A 26172-nucleotide genomic window follows, 5' to 3' on the forward strand; every position below is an offset into this window, starting at 1 on the left:
AAAGTAAAATATTGAAGCAAGAATATCCATTTACGTATAATATTTACAATTATAACAATTAACAATACAGACTGCGTGTTATTTACATAATATGTGAAGAATAATATGTAAGTGTGATTTTTTAATATAATAATATAGAAAACTATTTTGTTTTAATGCGGAAAAAACTAGACAAACTTTTAGTTACCTATCTGTAATATTATGTGAAAACCACGTGATAATAATACAGTATAGGTAATAGATAAAACAAATCAGTAGAAACTTTCTGTATGTTGAATATACGCGATAGAATAAAAACGAATAAGCCATATAATAATATAATAATATCCGATAACGAATAGAAAAAAATTAGTGACACATTAAAATATTACCCAGTTATAAAATGTGGCGTATAAATTGTATATTATATATTAATAATAATAATTCAATAATTTTGAATCGGTGCTAAGCATCGCACACTGCAGCAATAAGGTACATAAGGTAATAGCTGAACAAACAATAGGTATGTGCAATATAATAAATTATAAATTGTATTTTATGGTTGCGCCGAATAACAAGGTTGGTTTTAAGTACTTCGGAAGAGCGGCTCTTGAGTCTTGACAAAACAAAAAAAAAAAAACGAAACGCGTCGTTGTCCTTGAAAACGAAACAAAAAAAATATCTCGATCGATCGGTCGCGAAACGTTGTCGAACTTTAATGATAAAAACCACTTACATAATAATATTACATTATAATATTTTTTCACAATTCATATTTTTATTGGTCTATTATCCAATATTATAGTTGGATCGTCTTACTATAGAGCCTAGACAATATATTATAATATTATAATATCGTTGTCTATAGGGCCCTCTCTCTGGTCTGCACCTAATTATATCAATAATTGATTTAATAAGGGTACTCCACGACTATATTATTATTATATTGACCGAAATCATTCTCGAATGCCGAATTTTACATTATTTTCGTGTTTTTAATAATAATCAGATGATAATATACGCGCGTTCCAATACAATAATAATATAATATTATCACGATAGCCGCCGTATACAAAGACATCCGCCTCGCCACAGGACTCATTCGATTTCTATAAAAATAATTCAATAATAATAATAATATCAATATCGTGCCGTTGCGCGTAGCATTTAGCCAATATATAATTATTGTTGTATTGCAAAATAATAATAATAATATATAGTTGAAAATAATGTTATATCGTCGCGGTCGCCGCCGCCGCCGCCGTAGTCGTCGTCGTTATATTGTCGTGGTCGTGGTCGTTCCGAGCGAACTGCGAAATAATAAACCGACTTTACGGACAAGGCACAATAAGGTGTGGTTCGTCGGGTCGGAGAAAAGGAAATAAAAATAATAATAATAATAAAAAATAAAAATAAAAAATGGATGGCATTTTGTAACGCGCAAAATGGCAAAATGGCCGGTCGGTCTCGTACGCGTTTTATTACATAACGCTGTGCGCAAAATATAAAACGAGAATACCGAAGGCTGCAGCGGCGGCGGCGGCGCTGCCCGACGAGTTCGAGTCAACGACCTTTCGACACTTTTTGACGGTCGATTCCCACTCGTCGCGTGATGGCAGCCGCCGCGCTCGTTTCGCAGAGTGCGCGCCGCATACACCGCGGGCCGACCGCACGGACGAACCGTGTGCGCCGACTCCGCCGCAAAACCGTATAGTGTGTATAATATTATTATTATTATTATTATTATTATTAATATTATCGTCATCACACGTGAAGATAATAATATCATACTATAATATATATATATATAATAATTATTGATTATACTTACTGCGATGTACCTTAATATATACGCAAATGCGACGGCGGCGATATACGAAAATATACAATACACGAGTACCTCTATAATATACCATACGTATATAATATTATATTCCGTCGTCGTCTAAAATAAAATTTTGCATCACTAGGAGGTAGGTAGGTATATCCGATAAACCTTATATGTATTCTATTTACGCGATTTACCTATAGCCGACTCGAGAGAGGATGATGTCGGTGTCGCAACGATACATTTTATTGTTTTCTCTCTCTGGCCCGCGCGCAACACGGCAAATTTTTGTGCCGTTCTGTACCTATATACCATATTTTAATATATAAAACCAATCTTGTGATGTCGGTTAATGGCTCGAATATTATTACAGAGCGAATTATTGACCTATTACACCGAACATCGAGTGAAAAACATATTATTATCTACCTATGTGTTCTTGCGACGGATTTTTTTTTTTTATAATATTTCAATTTCAAAGCGACCATTTTTTAATAGTAACACTTTAATATGCGTATATATTCGTAACTTGTTTAAAAATGTTAATATCGTAAAAAAGCCAACGTAGGCAATAAGAAACACAGATAATGTTGTAACTTTAATTTTGATAATAGGTCAATTCACTTTAACACTAAACTGTCTACACAAGGTTGGTTCTGCTGAACGCAAATCAGATGTGATGGGGGTCATAATATACAGAGAAGACAGATTGTTCGCTAACATCCTCTTGAGGCTATAACATATAAGTACCTACTGTTAAAACAAAGGTGGGCTATTTATACGTCCACACTAACGCCTATATACGAGGGGAGCTTTTATCACTTTCAAAATTATATATATATACATAATATATATATATAGGTGGTATACAGTGATGCGCTCTGATCATTTAAATGATATTATAATGATATTATAATATGTATTTTTTATATTTTCAAATAATAAATATTATATATCCTATGCGTCGTATAACCTACACGTAAATAAATGGTATTTATAATCAATGTTATAGCTGAGGACAAATCTATCGTAACATTCATAATTTATTAAGGATAAAAGCAAATTAATTAAATTTGGATATATTAATGTTGCAATATACTATAAAATATTTATTTAATATATTATTGTTGTCTGTAATTTGATTTATTTATTATGATTGCGGCATCCTCCTTTTTTGATATTATAAAATCGTAAAAATTAATTTAAATTTTATTGATGCAATGGACAACCTAAAATGACAATATGGGTAGCTGGGTTGGTAATTGGTATACAATCGAATAACTTAAAATTGTATTATAATAAAAACAAGTATTGTTTTTTTTTAATTTTAAAAACGTTACTATTAGTTATATTTTATATATTACATATAAGTATTTATTTTTAATTTTTAGACAAATTTTCCTCGGACTGTTGTAGGTATAATCGCCAATGTTTCCATCCCTTTAATCTGGCCTTGAGTTTTCAATATTTTAATAATGATACGCCAGTAAATATAGTGTAGGTACGAGCAACTCGAGTATATAATAATATATTGAATCGACCGGGACGCCGGGTTCGTTGTTCTCACCGGGCGAACGCAATTTGCGACGTAGCTACAACTGCAGGGAAGGGCGGTAGTCGTAGCCGTAGCCAAGAATTTTTTTGTGTTCGTGGTATGTATGTGTGTGTAGGGGGGGCATTGGTTTTGTAGAAATATCGTTTTCGGAAACGCTAAAATTTGTCGAGGCCATCGCCTCATAATTTTGCTTCCTACTTCTAGTTGCAATTATAATATTATTATGTATAATACAAAACTAATAAATGTGTTTTAACAAAATTCTATAGTAATACTTATACTATAATAACTTAATCTGATATGGTTTAATATGGTTTTTTTAATTTTTTTTTCATTATTACTGCAATAAAATAACTTAATGATTGAGTGTTTTACCTATACTGGTAACAAATAATGTAATATTTTTTTTTTCATTATAGTTCAGCAACTGATTGGTTTTATATATTATTATTTATATTTTTTATAAAATAATCAATCTGTATGATTGTCAAATCCCGTAAACACTACCTATAATATTATTATTATTTCATGCATTTAGTGAATAATTCATTAGTCATTACTCATTATACAGTAGATACCTATATGGCTATATACACTATACACTTATGCTCGAGTCGTCTATAAGAAAAAATACATCCATCACATCTCATTGGTTTAAACTATGAAGCCATTATTATGTATGATGATCTATATATAATCTATGTATAATCTCTGTATGTATATATTATTATATGAAAACAAATGTATAATATACAGGTGTTATTATGTATTATTACAATGTATCTGACGCTATATACAGTCGCTACATAAATCTGTCTATAGTCCTATATACGTATCTGTTATTAATTTATTAGACATAATAATTATTATAACTATATTATCTCGTGTACCCACATAATACTCGATATTATATAATAATAATAGAGGGCAGAGGCACGTATATACATTATTATATAGTAATAATAATGATAAATGTATTTATACACATTACGCATTACGCTATAGCCTATAGTCCGCAAATTGTGCGATAAGTTATTGTATATTATTGTGATACATGCACAGTAGTATAGGTTATGTTAGGTACATGGCATATTGGCGTGCTAAAACGTAAAGTTACACCAGTCGGGCGGGCGGCCGCCAGACGGACCAGACCGTAATAATATTGTTGCGCCGTGTGTAGCTGGGCGGGGGAGCGCATGCGCGGCTAACGCATTCTACCGTCTGGCCTTAACTCGGTCCCGATTGAGGCAGGTCAGTGTCAATGCACTTTAATGACGTTCGCAACTCATCCTCCGTTGCGCCAACAAGCAAGCAGCTCTCTACCGCAATAATATTTCTCAGCTTCGACCGACCGGAAGATCGTGTATGCGATGATGATTTTTCTTTTTCCGTATTTTCTCATCGCGTAGATACGATATTTTCTACGAAACTCATTTATACCGTCGTCATCCGTCCGGTATTCGGAGAGCGGAAAAAAAAATTCAAACTTTTTCCGTTTTTTTTCCCCCGTCCCCGTTCACTGCCGACCACCACGACGACGACGACAGACACGGCTGCCGGAAAGCTACGCAGAACGACGACGAAAGACACGGTCGGAAATCATGACAATTTCAACGTGGCGGCGATCGACTATACCTAATGCGAAATAATCTGGTAAGACTGTTTTTTCGCATTGCTATACATGTAATTTACATCACGTTTAACATATCTATTTAATTGTATTTCGGTTTCATTTGTATACATATTACATATGTAAGTGTGTGGTGTGTGTGTGTGTGTATGTGTATTTTTGTCAGAAAAAAAAACCGTCCGGCCGGTTAATTTTAATCGCCCCCTGTGGTTAACGTTTTGGTTTTTTGAGCTTTAGCGAACGCGGCGGTGGCCTCGGAGCCGGCAGTAGTAGCGGTGGCGGCGACGGTGGAAGCGGCGGTGGCGGTGGTGGCGACGGCGGCGGCGGCGGCGGCGTTGTCTAGGTTATGGCTGGCGCGCACTTGCAGGGGTGAGAGTTCAACGTCCCCGGGCCGGTCATCCACCGCAAAAGCGCCTTCCCCTCATTTGGGCGCGGTGTCGAAGGGGTGAACGACTCGCCGACCACGGGTTGGGGTAGGTACGTTGGTTTTATTTCATATATTTTTTTATTATGTTATACATTGCGCATTCGCGTTGAGGTGGGTCAAGACGCGCGAATTTCGCAATCCGTTCTAACCATCTGCGCCGCTCAACACATTATTATAAATTTAACGACGTGTATTTATACCGCTGCGATGTGCGTTCTTTGTTTCGCACGCCACATTTGTCACGGAGAATCGCCGCGGCAGCACGATAATATTATATAAACGATTTAATAATAAAATCGCGTATTTCAGGCGCAGACGATTCGGTAAGTCTTTACACAGAGAATATTAATATAATATATCGCAATGACCGTAACCATTCGAGTAGCCATTGTACAATATTGTCCACACATACTCGTGCGCGTAACGCTATACAAGACATCGTCGTATGCAACGACATTATATTTATGGTGACCAGACCAACGGTCTATTATACGTATACGGTCCAGACGTACTATTTTTCGTAGGGCAGTATACTCTTTTTTGGCGCATGCCTTAGTGTCCTGTGTTGAGTATATAAAATTGTACTCTCTTTTTTTTTTGAAAAAAATATGGGCTAATACATGTTTACGACTTTTATAATTTGGTATTAATTTATATCTTATGGTTCGAGCTAATGCAATATAATTGGTCGGTAGCATATAATTAATTTAATAATTTATTTGTTAATATTATGTTTCCTATACATATATTAACAAAGTTTTGTATTTATTTATTCAAATTTTACACGTGGTATTTTTCCCCAAAAAAATGTACTTTTTTAAATTTTTTTGTCTGGTCACCATAAACCATATATTATATTATATTATATTACTCGTATATATATATATATATACCGGTGCACTGTAGTGTGTACGACACGTGTGTTATTATAACGATATTTTTTAATTGCTATACATATATAATAATATTATTACACACACACACACGAGTGTGCCCGCGTCGCGTGCGTGTGCGTGGCGTGGCGTGTGTGCTGAGTATCGCAACAACGATAATGACGTAGACGTAGGTCAGTAACTCTCGAGAAAGACCTGTGCGGTGCGCGCTAAAACATACATTGTCATTGGGCGACGATGCAACCTTGTCGAGACAACTAATGTACGTAGGTAGGTATATATATATATGTATATGATATTATGTATCTAAAATGCATTCAAGGTTAACCACCTATACAGTATACACACACACACACACACACACACACATATATATATTATAATATTATGTATGCGCACACCATCGAAGTCCCCCCCACACACACACACTCACACGCGCGCGCATACACACCAACGACGTCGTCGCGAAATAAATGATAAAAAACGCACACACACACACACGTTAATATTAGGTATACCTATTTTCTTGTAATATATTAATACTGTAGGTACTGCAGAGTCGTACGACAAAGCGAAAAGTTACAGTTTTTTCGTTTTTTTTTTCGTCAGACGCGTCTATTTTATATACACTCGCGGCGGCGAAAACTTTTCACGGTTTTCGTCCTCGTGTAGCTTTTCGACGACTTGAAAAACCAAACGTATCGTGACAGATCGCTCGCGTTTTTTACGAAAAACGTCTCGTGTCGACACGCCTCTTATAATTTTACGTATACATATAGCCGACGATATCGATATATGTCACACACACCCACCAGTCGCGGAAAAACGTCGCGCGTACCGCCGCGAAGAGTTTGCCGTTTCCACGATATTTAAATACCCACATGGAATGGGTACGACGCGTTATATCATATTATTATACACGTCATGTATAAAGAGCGTTATCGATCGCGCGCACACCCACACGCGCGTGCCACCCACACGTACCACTCCAACGCCGACCGCCCGCCCGCACGCACGAACGCGCCCCGGCCGGTGCCAGACGAGACGCGTCGATTCGTTCGCTTTTCATCGCGTTCCGTCCGAATACAATATATACCTACGTATTTGCGTGCGCCAAACGATCGACACCGAACAAAACGTAGACCTAGGTCAGTAACGCCCGACGTTACTGCGCGTACAATATCGTGTGTACTTACGTATATAATATTTAATAATATTTTGTACTACGTACGAACACAATAATATTAATATTATAATTTATAATATTATAGGCTGCGCTTATTAGGTTGTACGTATCGAAGAACTGCAGCGCGAACCGGACGCGTGCGAGTGTGGTGCGGCTTATCGTCGCCGGCCACGTCGATATTAAATAATATTATATATAAATAGGACGTGCTATTGCTAATTATTGCAATGACGTTTTTTTTTTTTTATTGAGGCGTAATAAAAAACAAAAAAAAAATTTACAATAAGATAATATGATAATATATATATATATAATATATGTAGCTATACTAAAAAATATAAACGATCGGACGAAATGATATTGTGTAGTTTCGTTTGGTTAGTTCCGTTTCGTAATAATAATGTTTGTATATATTAATTATTCATAATAATAATACAATATAGGCGGACTATACGCGATGGCGGTCCGCGAACAAAAGATTAAAAACAAAGCGCCATAAAGGCACGTATGCCTATATGGTTGTATAATATAAATGATATAATACAGTACAGTACTTGCGTACAATACATTATAATATATATTATACGGAATGGTTTGCACGCGAAAACGTGTATTATATGATTTGTTTGAAGGCGATTATGCAATAATGCAATATGCATTATTATTATTGTTTTTTTTCCCCGTGCGATTTCTTCCCCTTTCGCGTTAGGATTTTCCCCTTCGGAGAAAAAAAATTGGATCTCATTGTGTTCGCGAGATTTACCCACGCTTTCGATCGTCGTTTATAACGTTCGAAATTAGCAAGCATTTCTCGTTGGAGATGAATTCAAAGCGGATGTTTAGAAAGCTTAAATTAGTGGTATGTACTTAACTGACAACGAGAAAATTATTTATTTTTTTTTTAAACTACTTTATACCACTACACTAGCAGAATAATTTCTAATCTTTATTCATTATACGCGTAATCTCTGAAAAAAATGTAAACACTATATCATAGATATTTATTGAATTATTTATAAATATTATTTATTAAAATTAACCATAATATTATGTAGGTGCATCAAATAAAACATTTTAGTTGCTAATAATTGCTACCTATATTAAATTATTTTACAAAATTTATATGTTTAAACAGATAATTTAATTATGAGGTAACAGCGGTATTATACATCTACATTATTTTAACGATTAAAATTTATAAATTGATTGTACCGTCCAGAATCTAAAAACATAAATAAATAATTTTAAATTACGACTTTTATAAATATTGTCATTAATAACTTTTATTAATTATAAAAAAAAAAAAACTAAAATCTTAAATAATAGGTTAACATTATTTTTTTTATTACGTGATGTGTAAATATAATTAATAATTATATTGTGAAAGAACTCGCAAAGAACTGTTTAGAGTTGATCATTTTAAATTCCATTTTACTGAATAATATGCATTAAAGACTGGCTTACAAAAATAGAATATTGTGATTCTAATGCCAGATGATGTTTATAGATCTGTTGCGTTTTTTAACTGCAATGGTTCAATGGCATAAAACCTATGTATTATTACGTTGCCCTTTTAAATCTACATTTATAATAAGCTATTGAAAATATTTTTTAACATTCCGTATAAATTACTTTCTCTAGAAAATGTTTTATTCAAAAGCCTAAAGTTTCAATTAAAATTACAGTTTTTTTTTTAATACATTAAACAATAAATAAATAAAATAAATTAACTGTGCATAGAGTACAGACGTATAGTATATATATATTATATACTTCATTTAAAAATTATTATTTTGAATATATTTACTATATACACATCAAATAACTTGATCTAAAATTGAGCTAAGAGTATGCAAGCGTAGAACCCCTTTTTATCCATTAACTATAAATTGACTGACTTTATTACTACTTAAATTATAGACACAGTACAAGCCAAGGACAGCAAATTTTGAGAAACGGAATATTAATACTTTTTTTTACATCTAACAAGCATTAGTAATACTTTTATTAAGTCTATATTTTGAGTGACAACAGTGGCATAGTCAGGATTTTAAAACGGGGAGGGAGACAAACCCAAAATATTAAAAAAACATAATCAACATTAACAATTATACATTATTAAAAATCATTATTTACACGGGAGGGTGGCATAGCAACAATAGTAGTTCTGCTTAAAAATATGTATACTCTATGGTACACTTTAAAGTTATTATAGATGTACAAAACAGACTAAAATATCTAAATTTATCGTGTTTATAATATTTTTTCGGAAGAATTAGTAATAAGAGTACTGAAATTAATATATATTTTTTTTTATTTGTTTAAATACTATAATCTTATATATAGTTAGATTAACTCATTTTTTATATTACATATATGATATATAAATATAATTAATGCAATTATAAATTTCGCCAAAAAAATTCAACCTTGAATAATCCTTGGATATTTGCCAAATAACTCTCTAAAACAACTCAAGTTTAACCACTTATAATAAAGACTTTTCTGACTTGAATTACATTTTATTTTACGTTTATTTATAATGATTATTTTGGATTTAAAAAATGAGAAATATGTGAAAACTGAGTTGCTACGACCCGTAGATCCGAACTTGTGTCGCAAAGTTTAGTATCACAAGTTCGTTTCTAGAGGATACAGCCACTCAGTGCACTCATCAATTATAAATAGTGCATGGCTCAAACAAAGAATTTACCATAAATTTACTAAAACTTAGTCACAAATACTAAATTAAAACGGGTTTATTTACTAAATTATTAATATTTTAAATTTAAAAAAAAAATTATGATTATAATAATAGTTATTAAATACATTAAATATTGAATATTCTAGTATCGTATTATATACATAACCATACAATCAATAGTCCACAATAATCATATGCGATTCTATAGAACTACAACTATCTATTCAACAGCTTTTGCATAATATTATTTTATCTGTACATTAAAAACTAGAACTTTAATACAAAATAGATATTGTGTATATTTTGACATGTTTAAAGAAAGTATTCAAGTCAAGTATAACTACCTACATAATGCCCATAGATAACATTGAACAATTTTCATAAATTTAATAACATAATATTAACATTACAATTTAGTTGTCAAATATAAGTATATAATATAACACTTCATACTATCAGTGTTTTTTAAGAGGATGCCAGCGTCACATATTATATTATCAGATAATAGTTATCACTGTCTATCGCGTGCATATAATAGATTGCAACATCGCAATTCGCAATTCGCATTTCACATTTTGCAGCGAAATTAGGTTAACACAAATTACGTAGTATCCTACGTAAGCATAATATTTTCATCTTTTTAAAGTTTTAAGTTATACATTACAATACATTTTTATTAACATAAATATCAATCAAATTATTAAACATAGTTTCTTAAAGTTTTTAAACACAAAACAATAAATTAACAATTTGTGTAAGTAATTAGGTTAAAAATTGAGAAACGTAAATTCGCTATAACACATCACTTTTTACTAAAACGACGCATGTGGTAGAGAAAATTGACATCTACTTAAAAATTTAATTTTGTTTCCAAGGTTATATAAGTATCTACACTATCGTTATTTCAAATAAATGTAAAATTTAATGTTGATTTATGAAAAGTACAGACACATATGTCTTTTTTGAGGGAACTTAATAAATGTTGAATAGTTTTATGTAAGACGTTCATGGTACTTATATTATTCATATCGAATACCTAATATTTTAATTTATAAAATCCAAATTTTAAAAAAGAAAGTTATTAAAATAAATATAGAAATATTTACCTTACTATACAGCCATACAAGTACTACTTGTATTTGAATATTTGATATAATATTATTACTAACAATTAAACCACAAAAAAATATTTATTCAAATTGTTATGTAAGTAGAATTTTTAATTTACTATTGGATAATATTATAGAACCAATTGATTGATGAAAAGGTTGAAATAAATCTACGAAAATTTATATCTTAGTAAATATCATAGTTTATTTATTAATATTTATCAGTATCTATAAGCAATTTTTGTCTCAAACGATTTATTTAAATAAAACTTATCTTAAAAATAATCCTAAATTATCATTTTCAGATTTTATTTTGAATAAATAATTACATATCTACGCTGACAAGAGTGAGGTAGTTGGTTGTATAGTAGTTTATTATTTGACTTTACTATACAATCGGCTAACTTTACTTCTGTCTTGCTAAAGTGTCTTCATACCAGAACAAATATGATCGATTCAATCAGTGGAACGGAGAAAATATGTCAATATTTATAATAATGTGCACAATATATTGTTTAAAATGTATATATGTGTGCCAGGTATAAAGTACATATTATTATTATTGTAATTTTCATAATATTATATAATGCTATATAGTTTATAAAATTGTATTCTAAATAAACATGTTTAAACTTTATAAGTAAGGCTATAGCCTATAGGCTATAGTACGATACCTACATAATATATAGGACAACGGCCTAGGCGCTTAGCCCACCGTGTTACCGAAGGACTCCTGGTGGGTGTTTGGCCTATTGAATTACCACTGGACAACTATCGCTAATAATAAATTGTTTTGCGAACAGTATTCGGTACCTATTCATTTTAGTAATTATCTGGATTCAATGTTTTTGCAGGTCCAACTCTGATCACATATATAATATATTTTACATTATATTATTAGGCACTTTAATGCGAATTTTTAAGTAGATACTAAATAATAATACACAAAACTGTATTTTTCGTTACTAATTGTTAGGTTTGCAGAATTATAAGCAAGTTATGTATTTATAAAACACTATATTAACCCACGAATATCACTTGTTTATATAAGGTATAACGTGTAATACACTTTAATATATTACGATACTACCTATACTAATGAAATGAGTGGATATTAAATACTCGTACTAATTAGTGGGCAGATAATTGTATTTATTTAGTATTATTATTTATTAGTATTTATATTTTGAGCTATATAAGCCAATAATAAGACTGAAGATTTTATTGAATATAATAGAGTGTATCTATCGTATTATAATATAATATATATTTTCCTTGTACTGCAGCAGCACAAACATCAAACATTCACCAAGTATATTATTGTCTAGTTTCTAGTTTTTGTAGTGTGTGGGATATTGTAACATATAATATTTGTATTACCGGACAGCATGGTAATTAATATACTATTCCTAAAGTATACGCATAGAATCAATATTTTTAACGAAATATTGTGATTATTTATTTGCGATTAGCAAACGATAGTAAATTACTGTAATACGATTGATATTATACATTGATGTGATGATTAATAAGGATGTGTTATTGTATATTATGTAATAGGTACATGTTACTCGTTATTTTTATTACTTATAATTTTATTAAAGTAAACCTATTCTATATTTAAAATGTTATTAATATTTTTATCAATTTATTTCACGTTCACATATACGTAAATAATTTAATAATAATAATTTATTATAAACGATATTATCTAAATAATATATCAATTTTAATTATATTTTTTCTATTGAAAGACTGTAAAAATTGCATTAGTGGCTACTGTTTTTTTTTACATTTTAATTATTATTATTACAATAAATAAAGACTTATTTATATGTTATATAATACGTGTGTACCTTGTATTGGTATACCTACTGTATACATTTTATATTTTTATAATAAAAAATTAAAAGTACTGTAACGATCAAAAATCATTTTCGTTAATTACATTTTTATGTTCGTTTTCTAGTTATTCAAAATATATTTAACGCAAAGATTAAAAATATTAAACATTTAAACGCAGATACTACCTTGCAATCTTATCATAAGCACACTTCAGTAGAAATTCCTCTTGAGCTTATGGATTGACTTGTCTAGTCGTCTAGACTAATGTTATATAACTTTTAAATTAGTAATTAAGTTTTTTCTATTATTTTATAATTATTATAAGTACTAAACTTTTTTTATTTAGAATTGCAGTTTATACCCATTTCCTATATAATAATAAATCATTACTGTATGGTGTTTATTACTTACATGATATTCTTCAATCTGTATTAGGTATACAATAAACATCTAGTTATTAATTTAAAACAATTAATAATAAAGCTACCATATAGCATTAGTATCCATATCGAATGTATTCGATATAATAAAAATCTGTAAATTGAATTCTCCTAACTTTTTAACTTTTTAAAATTTTTAGTACAGAAAGATTTTTAGCTCAATTCCAATATTGTTAATAACAAATAGATGATAAACAGTTTTAGTTTTTTTCAAAAATTCATCAACATTTTTTTAAAATTAAAACACAATGATAGGCGTTTGTTAAGTGTATACTGCTATGTATGTATATTGTATATCGTATATATTTATATTGTGTGTAATATATATTATTATGCAATATTTATATGGATTTGGCATAATATGCACATTGTACCTATATGTAAAGGTAATTTTTGATTTTTAATTAATCAGTTAAATGATAATTATTATTTAAAATACGGTAGATTTGTTTTGTGTTTTAGTACTTAACAAGTAGGTAGGTATTCTATATATAATAATTAACTATCTAATTATCAACGTTTTATAAATTTTCATTAATTTGAATATTAAATTATAAATAAATTAAAATAAATATCTGAAGGATATGATTTTATTGTTAGTCTTTTAGTCAAAATTATATAAGAAAATTGAAGTTTCAGGTTAGTGAGTTTTAGAATTCGATTTTTTCCTTATCAAACGAATCCATTCAAAAATTGTGAATATCATATTCTGGTCACAATTTTGTTAACCAACTTATCTCATTAAAAAATAAGTATATATAAATAACAATTCAATAGTTTTATTACCTTACCTAAATATTAAATAATTAATATTTGATGGTAGGTAGGCAAAATAACTGATTACTTACGAGTTGCGAGCAATAATAATAATAATTATAATCAGTATTAGTATAAAAATGAAATAAATGAAATGAATTAATGAATTAATTTCTATAACTATTTGTATATAATAATTTTTAAGACAATTAAATTAAAAATATAGAAACATTGGTATTTATATTCTTAAATATTTAAACTGTACCTATTTAACTTTTACATGATTAACTTAAATTGTATTTTCGTATCCTTGCAATTGAGATTGTATTACCGTCATGTCTATATATAGTTATACGAGTCTGTAATTAATTACGTATAAATCAAAAATCAGTATTTATACAAGTGTTTTTTCAAATAATTCAAAAAAATTATACTTGATGTCTATAATTACAGATTTAATTTTAGCATTTACCGATGATTTTTTTTAACTATCTATAAATTTAAATTTTTTAATATGTTGGCTAAAAAAAATTTTGAATTTTGTTATTCGAGATGAAAAGTATACCTACCTAACTTTTTAACAAAAATTGTAGATAATAAGCAATATATGTTTTGTGTAAGTTTAAATTGTATTTTAATTTTCAGTTAAACAAGGATATGAAAACTATCACAACCACACCATCACAGCACCACGCAGAATTCAGAATTGCAGTAGGCTACCTATACTACGTATCAAAACTTCTAATTGTTAGGAAATCTATACAATAATATTTTTTTTTGTGAAACATTGTACCCTAAAAATGTTAAAATAATTTTATTAATAGTAACTAATGTTAATAGAAAATATATTAAACTGGTAAATGTAATATTGCATCCGCCATCCAATAACATCCAACGTGTCAGTTAATAGAGTGAGGGAGATAGTTACTTTAGACGTTAACTAATCCTTTGAATTTTTTTTTAACTGGAATATTATTTATTATATGATTTATATGTATTTAATACTTTTAATAATAATGTTGTTATTATAGCTACAATTTTAAATGTTTAATACATAATTATTTCAAAATAAATCCCCTAAATATAATGGGGCCGGGAGTATATAATAACTATTACTTCCACCCGTTAAATACAACGCGTCGACGCTGGTAGTTATATTATATTTAATTATATATTAATATAATATTGTATACTATTACTTTTATTATAAGTATATATTCATAAGTTGATAAAATATGTTGTTATTATTGTTATTATGTAACAATAGCTATATGCCTATAATATGTTGTTAATTGTTATTAATACGTTAAAATCTAAATCAAAGATCGTAGGCTTCGCTATCATAAATAAGAACACATATTAAGACAAACTCAAATGCATTTATGAAAAAAGTGACAGGTCTTTTTTGTACCAATTAAGTTTTTTGTTATAACTTGCAAGTGTATTGTAATTTATAATTAATTAAATTATTTATTTTTTTAAACATATTCTGTAATATTTTATTGTAATTATTAGTTATTTATTTATATTTATAGCCAATTGTATAATAGTTCAATAAAGATTAAATCGTGTACTTTAAATAATAGGCATGTTGATAATAATAATTGAAACAAATCTAAAATTTCTCTTGTCTAGATTTAGCTAAAAAAAAGTTGAAATATTTTTAAAAATATATCACGAATGAAAAATTATCATATAAATACTATGTAGAAATTTCATGTAACTATATATATAGTTAGGTTGGTATTCATTTATTAATAAAAAAAAATAACGAAATTGTAAAATTATATATAAATCTATAAATATTAGTATTATTAATTTTAATACTTGTCTTATTAGTAACCTTACATAAAATTTTCAAATCTTAGATATAAAAAAATTGTATGAATTTCTAAGTACAAAACAATTTTCAAATGATTTATCATTAAGAGGACGCCATACCCGCATGTGTTGCCTCTGTCTTACTAACGTACATCATAACAAATTTTCGTTCAGTAGAATACATTTGTGACGTTAGCTTTAATATTAGAGTAAATTTATCTATAATAAAATTTAAAGGTAAGAATATTAAATAGAAAATGACATATGTTTTTATTGATATTATCATTTTAAAGTGAGCTATGAACATTTTAAAATTGTAATATTTTACATAGCTATAACTCACTTTAAAATGATAATATCATTAAAAGCATATGTCATTGTCTAGATAATATTCTTACCTTTAAATTTTTTAATAGGTAAATTTACTCTAATATTAAAGCTATAACGTCACAAAATGTATTCTACTGAACGAAAATTTGTTATGATGTACGTTAGTAAGACAGAGACAACACATGCGGGTATGGCGTCTTCTTAAGTCAGAACCCAATTCAGGAAATATGAGCCCGGGGGGCCGGGGCAATATAATTTTAGGGGCCTTTAATGTTTGTTAAATTTAATTTAAAAAAGACAGTGAACATTAAAATAACGTAATTGCATTAGTAAACAACATTTTTATTTACAGAACATAAATTAGTTTTTAATACTTGTATAATATTTAAGTATAATTAATGTCAGTACAGATGAAAAATATCAACTAATGTTTACTGATATACATAATGTAAATTTTAACGAAAGCAATAATATCATAAAATTTCACAACGCCACTTTAATATTTATAATCATCAATAAGGGCCCGGACCTTAAATATAATATCGAGGTCCGGAGCTACAGCACCACTAGCCCTCTATAAGTTGGGTTCTGAAGGCTAGTATAATTTATAACATTTGCATTTAGCTTAACATTAGCTTTTATATTTAGTTTTTGTTAATTATATGCATATTTGACATTTTTAGAATAATATTTACGTACATATTTATCAATTTAAAGTAAAAATACTTAGTGAAATTTTATTAACTTTTCGATGAATTTCGTCAAAACTGCAGCAAATATTTGATAATTATTTTGTTGTTAGAAATTCATAACATTTTTTTTTAATTTAGGATTTTAAAATTTAATATAAAATTCTTCGTTAGTTTTTTTGCCTATGGACTATGATAAAAAAAAGTATACTGGAAAGTCACAATAATTTTTACGATATTGGATACATTCACCCTTAAATAACGATTTCTCGTCAAACGGTTTTCTTATTGTTGTGTAACTCAAAAAGTACTCAAATGTCTCAAACAAATAATTGTAGATACTTGAAATGTTCACTCAATGTTTATATTATTGTCATTATCTACACAATTACACGCATAATACAGTTTTCAAAATATTTTAACTCTTTTTAATTTATTTATAGGAATGAGAAATTTTTGATTTTTTTTAGTTTTATTTTAATTAATGTCAAAAAATCTTTTTGCTTGTTCAAAAAGCTTAAAATTGAACTCAGAGTTCAATTATAACTATAATTTAATGTAATAGTTGTTTAAACATACAGTGTCCCGTGAAGATTTACCCATTGCGATATCTCCTGAAATAATGGAGATATCATAATTTTGATTTTTTAATAAGTTTCACAGAGACAAGAACTACAAATAGTTCATGTTTTAATTCATTTTAATGTTTTGGTAAAAAAGTTAAAAAATATATTTTTTTTAATTAATTATTTTCAAAAAAATTGAAGATATAGCCATTTTGTAGAGTTCATTTTTCTGAAGATATTGACCAACATTTTAATTTCATTAATCTCCAGATTTTTAATATTTTTTCTAATTTTGAAATAAACTACGAATTATTTATTACGATAGTAGACAATGTATCAAACATATTGCTCGCAAATTCGTACGGCCACCGAACGCTTTCAGTGTAATTCACAGTTTTTCTCGAAACTAGAAAAAATTTAAAAATCAGGAGATTAATGAAATTAAAATGTTAACACGTCAATATTTTCAGAAAAATGAACTCTACAAAATGGCTATCTTCAATTTTTTTGAAAATAATTAAATAAAAAAATATATTTTTTAACTTTTTTACCAAAACATTAAAATAAATTAAAACATGAAATATTTGTAGTTCTTGTACCTGTGAAACTTATTATAAAGAAATCAAAATTATGATATGTCCATTATTTCAGGAGATATCGCAATGAGTAAATATCTTCACGGGACACCTTGTATAAAAAATACAAAGGCATAATTTTTTTATAAGTAGGCTATACAAGAAGAAATTTTAACAAAATTTCAAAAATTTGTAAATTATTTTGTAGATAAAAATTGTAGTAAGCCGGCGCTGACGCTTTACTATGCATACAATATTACACTATTATTTATCAGTTTATCACCTATATATGTTGTTGTCGAACTTGAACGTTGCTCTATACTATCATTATAATATTATACTTTTTATTATTTAGAGATACAAACATAAGCAAACATCATAAACGTTACCCGAAAATGCGCAACGATTTCGAGAAGTAAACGAGCAAAGTCGTGAGATAAGGCATCTAGAATAAAACCTCTATGTAGTGGATTTAGTCATGGAGAATAAGAAATGTCTACTATAGGGAGGCTCTATCAGAAAAAAATTACAATTACAAAGTACATACAAAAAGAATATTGGTTATATAAACACATTAAAATTTGTATTATTTATTATATACATGTACCTATTTATTATAATTTATTATTATTTACTGTACCTACTGTAATACATTAATTGTTTATTATAGTATGATTCAAATGTACCACATTTATCTACAAGATCTTTTCGAAAATGCTCAGTGTAATATTTTTTTAAATTACGCGCATTTTTAAAAATGTTATTCACCTGTATTTTTTGATAAATGAAATGATTTTAAGATTTATTAAATACAAAAAAATCAAAATTAAATGTTTATATTTTGATTTAATTATGCAAAACCGTTCTACTAATATTCGTACACTAAGATTTTCCGATTCCTTAGTCTTAATAATATTAATTTTTTCTTCTAAGTTCAATATTTTTCGTTTAATGTTAATTTTAAATTCTTAAATAATTTTATGTAGGTAAGTACATGTTCACACAATGAGCAGTACACAACTGATTTAACCGAACCATTTTTCATTTATATCGAATAGGAAAACCAATAAGATAAGATAAAATATGAACGAAATTAACTTATAAAAGATAAATATAGATAGTATTTTTATTACTTGAACATTTTCGTTATGTATAATTGTATATGTATTGTGACATTTATGATTCACCGTCAAAACCACCAATCCAAAAAAGCGAATGTCAAAATAGCGACGGAAAAATAGCTAACATACATAATAGCGAATAATAATGTACAAAATAGCTAAAGTATATTATTTTAAAATTATTTTCTTATTATTTATCTGTTATAATAATATCAGGTACTTACAAGTTATAAAGATGCAGAGAATCACAATCAGTTGTATAGCTAGGTTATCTAATATATAATATAATATTATATATATATTATTATTATTATAGTGGTTTTAATCATTTACTTGGATCGTGAAATTCAATACTTTGGAAACTTATAGAAGGGTTTAAACAAGAACAGACTTACACAGAAATGAAAGTAGAGCAATAGGTACATAAGCGGTTAAAACCCAATAAAAAAAAAAAGAAACATATCAAAATACTGCATTGAGAATTTTCAAAAATCAAAAACAATGTTCTAAAAGAAATATATTGTAAATTATTTAATAGGCACAGCATATAATTTATCACTGCAAGTATAAATTATTTTATTTGATGTATCACTAAACACGTATAAATCGTATAATAATAATAATTCTAAAACAATAGACTTTAGCTGTTTCGAACATTCACTATTATGTCTTTTAGCTGTTTTATGCTTAGTTATTTTGCCGTTGCTATTTTGACATTCGCTTTTTTGGATTCTCGCGGTTTTATCGTGATATACCCATTTATGAGAGCTAATTTTTAATTTTGATACAAGTTTTTGTGTTCACGTCCACTATTAGGAATGTCCACTACCACTATATATAGTGATTAGTGATAGATTATAATCTCTATATTATATAGGCACTGGTACATACACTTTGTCGGGGAATTTGTCCATTATTGAGAATTGTCTACTATTGAGAGGTGTCCATTAATAGAGGTTTCACTGTACATTGGTTCATAATATTATTTGCCATAAATAATATAGATACTGTAGGACATCAAACAGGCAACAACAACACATTTACGTGTATCATATACAGCTGAGACTTGATTTATATAGGTCCCGATACGTCGTATGATTATAGTTGAGTAAGTCCCGATCCTCAGTCTTTGTTAAACTAATTTCTCGGACATAGATGCGTAGTTATTAATTATTACTTATTACACTCTGTCCACAAATTATAATTATTAGGTACTTTTAATTAATAAATAACTATAATCATACAATCAGCTGTTCTCTTCTTCCTCCTTTGCAGTTTGCAGGTATCCTCTTATGTTCAAACTTGAGACCGGCCAGCGTTTTTAGACATTTTATAAACGTAGTGAGTATCCGAAATCACTACACAATTTATAAAATGTTATTATAACCTTTTTTAGAGCGAACACTTTTAACATTTAATAAAATAATATACAAAGTTGCCTATAAAGTCATAAGTAATTCTAAAATAATCTAAAGTTTAGACAGTTTAGTTCGATTTTTTTTAAATATTAGAATAAGTTTAATTTTGAGCAAAATTACATATTTTTAAGAAGAATAACGCGCGATGTTAATTATATTTTCTTACAACTCAAAAATATTATTCATGGGACTTAAAATCGTTAATACGTCTATTATAAATATTACTATATGCGATGCAATTTTCAAAATATTTAAACTAATACATTTTAAGCTATTATTTATTTCACCATTAATTTATTCATACTGTTTTGCAGTAAGGTGATATTTAATCAAAAGTTAACAATAATATAAAAGTATGTTATCAATAAGGCTGGGATTTGTATGTAAATACATATTTTTACTAAAACATGATAAATTAAGTATTGCAAATGATAAATTTATTTCACGTAATTTGCAATAAAATAACATATATTTTTTTAATATATTTTATTTTGTACATGTTTTACATATTTAGTCATAAATACATAATTTTAACATTATTTGTAAAATGTCTGCATTTTTTTAAAAAAATATTTCGTACATTTTGACAATTTTGGTGGTTTAGTAGTATTATACATTTGTACTTCGAATTTCGATAATACTATAATAGTACTCGTAAAAATTGTAAGTGTATAATGTAAATAAGAAATAAGTATATATGAAAGTATTAGTTAAATATTAATAACTTGATTGTAGTTTATCTATAAACTATCTAATATTTTATCTTTATAGATTATCTTATTTCAATCTGTTCGATAACTATACATTAATGATCTTATAGATTATACTTTATATTCAACAATTATTAGACAAAATTGAAAATATATTTACGAATTTTCAACAGTGTAAGTACTTTCGTTTACGTGGTTTTGAAAATATCTTTATATATTTTACACATTTTTTAAATTAAATTGATTAGAAATTAAAAACAATTAATTTTATATTATTCAAAAATTATTTAAAATTTTATTTTAATTTTACACGTTAACATAATTTTAGATTTTTTTTATTACATATTTTTTATTTTATACTACATATTTTGGCCATTACGCAATATATAAAACATATTATTATTACGATGAAATAAACTCACTTGCCTATTTTCCGTTGTTATTTTTCCCAATATATTTTGATAAGAACTAAGAATTACCTCTCAGACTTAATATTATCAACTAAATCTGATTTGCTAACAGAACCTACACTCAAACTTTAATATTGAAACATTTTTACTACTCCAAAAAGCGTCAGCACTAAAATCAATCATACCTACATCATTGTAAAATAAATAAATACACTAATCGTAGGTTAGGTTTCAAAAATTTTAAAGTTTTAAAAATTATATTACTTTTATAGCATTTAAATTTTTGTAGTTTAGACGTTTAAAGAAATAACGAAGTAGATAGGTACAGTGTAAAATATTGAAATATTCAAAATAAATATCATAATATTATCATAATTGCAACATGTCAGTCGATGCAGGTAATGACTATCTATCGACTTTTTCGTCGAATTGATATTACTTAATAGCTAAAATTTGAATAAAGAATATAATCATTACGTCTTTATTAGTAATAGTTACCTATTACTTCTTAGAAATTAGTTAAAAATATGTTGATAATAATTCTTGACAAAATAATATTTCATAATTTAATATTTAAACGTCATATTGATAATAATATTTATTGAGAAAATAGTTGGTGAACCTATTTTATAAGTAATAGCCTATTACATATTAAAGTAATAAATCCAGTAGTTTTTATAGTATGTTTCTGTTTCTTATTGCCTCTTAGTCTGTCACAAAAGTATTATAATAATTCACCAATATCGCGATAAATATCAAAAATTTAAAAATGGTACTGAAAACGATAATTTATAATTACTAAAGAACAATCAAGATGACTATCAAAAAATTCTTTATTAAAATTAAAAAAAAAAAAACTAAAATGAGTTTATGTGTGATTTCTTCTAGATTCAGAACGGAGCTATGAATGTATTGATTTTACAACGATGTATTTTATTTTTGTATCTGTCATCACGTTTGATACTTTGGGGAGTCAAAAATAGAAATGTCCAATAGTTTTCATAAGCGTCAGGAAAAACTTTAAAAAGTAACGGGAAAACGGAAATTTTTACGTATAACCATTTTTCGAACAAATCGATTTTTTATTTTGCTGTAACTCATAAACGAATCATTATAAATACTTGAAGTTTTCACCAAATGTTTATATTAGCATTATTTATTTACGATTAAATTTTTAAAATGTTTTGACTTTTTTAAAGCTATTTATAGACAATTGAAATTCTCGATTTTTCCAAAATTTTTTTTTTAAATGCCGATAAAAAAATTTGATACAACAAAAATATCTTTAAAATTTAATATAAGGTTTATTATAAGTTGTACTTATCGTAGTAAAAAAAAAAATCAAAAATCGTTAGTCAACATTTTTGTTTATAAGCATTTAAAGATCAAACATTTTCAAAATATGTCATTTGAAGTTGAAAATTCATAAAATTTTTGTAATTTATACTTTAGGTTAAAAAACCCAATACAAGATTCTCCATAAGATTTCCTTCAATTCACTGTAAAAAAACACCAGCTTCAATATAGAAAAAAATTTATGAATGTATGAGATTTAAATTTTTACGAAATCACGTAAAATAATGATATATCCTAAAACGATTTAAAATATTTATTGTTATTCAAAAAGTATAAGTCGTAGAAACTTGAAACTTAACATACTGAAACATTTTACTAGTTTTTATGGTAGGTTAGGGGTTATACTATAGCCGTTATAGACATTTGAAATATTCGATTTTTAACCTTGCTGTATGCAACCCATCCTAAATCCTTCTTGAAAAATAAATTACTATTTAAATATTATAGCTAGGTAATATAATATATCTTATTATAGTCTTCGACTCTATTCTATTTATTTATTTCTATTTCTATCTCTGTTTAGAATCATTTTTCGTAAACAACGATACCTCTATCATTCCATTAAAATTTAACATATCCATAACAGTGACCCACTCGACACCTAATGCGCACAGCAGAGTGGTTATCCACTTGCCTATCTTTTTGTTTTTTGATGTAACTATAGCAATAACCGTAAATAGTTGAAATTTTTACCAAATATTTATAAGTATTATTATTTACTATTTATAATTCATTTTTAAAAATGTTTGGACTAGGTATTTTTTTTAACTATTATTATAGCCTTATAGGTACCTATACTTATAAGACATTTTCAATTTTTTTTAGTTTTTAATAAGTGTCGATTAAAATCTATTTGCTGGGTAAAATATTTTGCTTGAAAATTTAATACACGATGACTCCTCATACGTTGTTAATTTCACACTTAAATAATATTAAAAATCCGTTGTAATAATATTTTTTTATAATTATTTAAAGTTAGAATTTTGATAAGTAGAAATACTTGAAATTTTAATACAAGATCCCACAAAAGGTATTCTTATATCATTCTGTATAACGTATAAAAATACAAAAATATAAAGGCACAATTTTTTTTTATATGTACATTTGAATTTTGAAGTTATAATTTTGATAAAGTTCGTCAAAATCACAAAAAAAATAACTACCTAATATAATTGATAATTAATATTTGAATTCAAATTTAACAAACCTATACGACTATAATATAATAACCCAATCGACACCCATAACTTATGTACAGCAAAGTGGTACTCACTTTTCTACCTGTTTTGGTATTATATTTTTTAATTAGTTTAAAATGTTTTTGTCATCCTCAAATAATGTGTTATTACTTATAATGTAGTAGGTACTAATGTAATAAGTATAAAGAATCAAACAAATTAATTGTTTATGTATAACTCGCACAGAATCTATTATTTGTTACGATATTTTATTGTAAATATAAAACAAATAACCTAAGTACTTAAAATTTGCACCAAATTATTATAACAGAATTTTATACACACGATAAAATTTTCAAAATATTACGACTCTTTTGAGCTATTTATAATCCATGGGAATTTTCATTTTTTTTATTTATCAATAATTTAATATGGTATAATAAAATACATAATATTACTTATTATAACAACTAAATATTAACATATATACTTTTGAAAAAATATAATCAACCTATCGTGATAGAAATATCAGGTATTATTAATATATACTTACCAACTACTAAGTATTACTGAATGATACTATATTAGGCTGATATAGACATATAGGTACCGTCTCCGCGCAGTCCGCTCACTGTCGTTTTTCGTACGTAAGTATCACGTACCTAGGTATGTTATGTTATATCTTTTTTTCATATATTCACCTATCACTGAATTCAAATTTGATACCATTAGAGTGATCTACTTGACACCTAAAACAGTACAAATGTATGACTTGCCTACCTTTTTGAACACCCACACGGCCAAATACATATATATTTATAAATTACAAGATTATTAAACATGTATAACGAACTAATGAATTGTTAAAACTTGGAAAAGCTGATACCTAGTAGGTACCAAATACCAATAGAAACTTGTTCACCACTCTTTAAATGACACCTTAACCCGTTCGACCACCACTAGCTACTGTTAGAATTATGGGAGCGTAATAAGGTTGTTAAGCCCATGTAGTATAAACCCACGTTAAAATCATTTTCTTCATGTTGATCAATTTTTTGTGTTGGCCGGGGGCCCCATTTTAACGATTAATTATGTCATATGGACAATTTTATAAGCTAAAGCTTGCTGTAACTTTTTCAATTCGAAAAAACATTCCTGAACTCAAAAAATCAAATCAATCATTAAAAAAATTTTTAAAAAAAAATGTTAAAAAAGGGTTTTTTAAAAATGTTTTTCGTAAAAACCTTCTCCTGGTAATTACGAACAATTAAAAAAAAATTGAGCCAAATTGGCCCAGCCGTTCTCAATTGATGAGTTGTTATACATTTTTGGCTCCATTTATATATATATTATATATATATATGGTCTATATAACTATAAAGATTTATAGCAACACTATAAAAAATTATAGTTAGGTTACACTGCCTGATATTCGTACCAAACAATAATAAAACCAATACTTACTCACTAGGGGAAGAACACGATTCCGCACGTTAATAAATTGTTCAGTATTACGTTTTTTTCGACCTTTATTTCCACCCAATTCTGTATTGTATTAGAATGCGACGTTGACATGTTAAGAATACGATACCACACGTTTTTTTCTATATTTATGCAATGGAATTATTGCATATTATATTATTACT

General features: G+C 27.6%; 1 long non-coding RNA gene across 1 annotated transcript; it reads left to right on the forward strand.

Moving 5' to 3' along the window:
• The first annotated feature begins 4600 nt into the window (after positions 1–4600).
• LOC132926327 (uncharacterized) lies at positions 4601–15885 on the forward strand. Its single transcript, XR_009661410.1, has 3 exons — positions 4601–5015; positions 5230–5469; positions 14998–15885. It is a non-coding gene; the product is annotated as an uncharacterized LOC132926327 (long non-coding RNA).
• Positions 15886–26172: the final 10287 nt, after the last annotated feature.

Source organism: Rhopalosiphum padi, chromosome 3 (assembly GCF_020882245.1).
Source record: "Rhopalosiphum padi isolate XX-2018 chromosome 3, ASM2088224v1, whole genome shotgun sequence".
Lineage (NCBI taxonomy): Eukaryota > Metazoa > Arthropoda > Insecta > Hemiptera > Aphididae > Rhopalosiphum > Rhopalosiphum padi.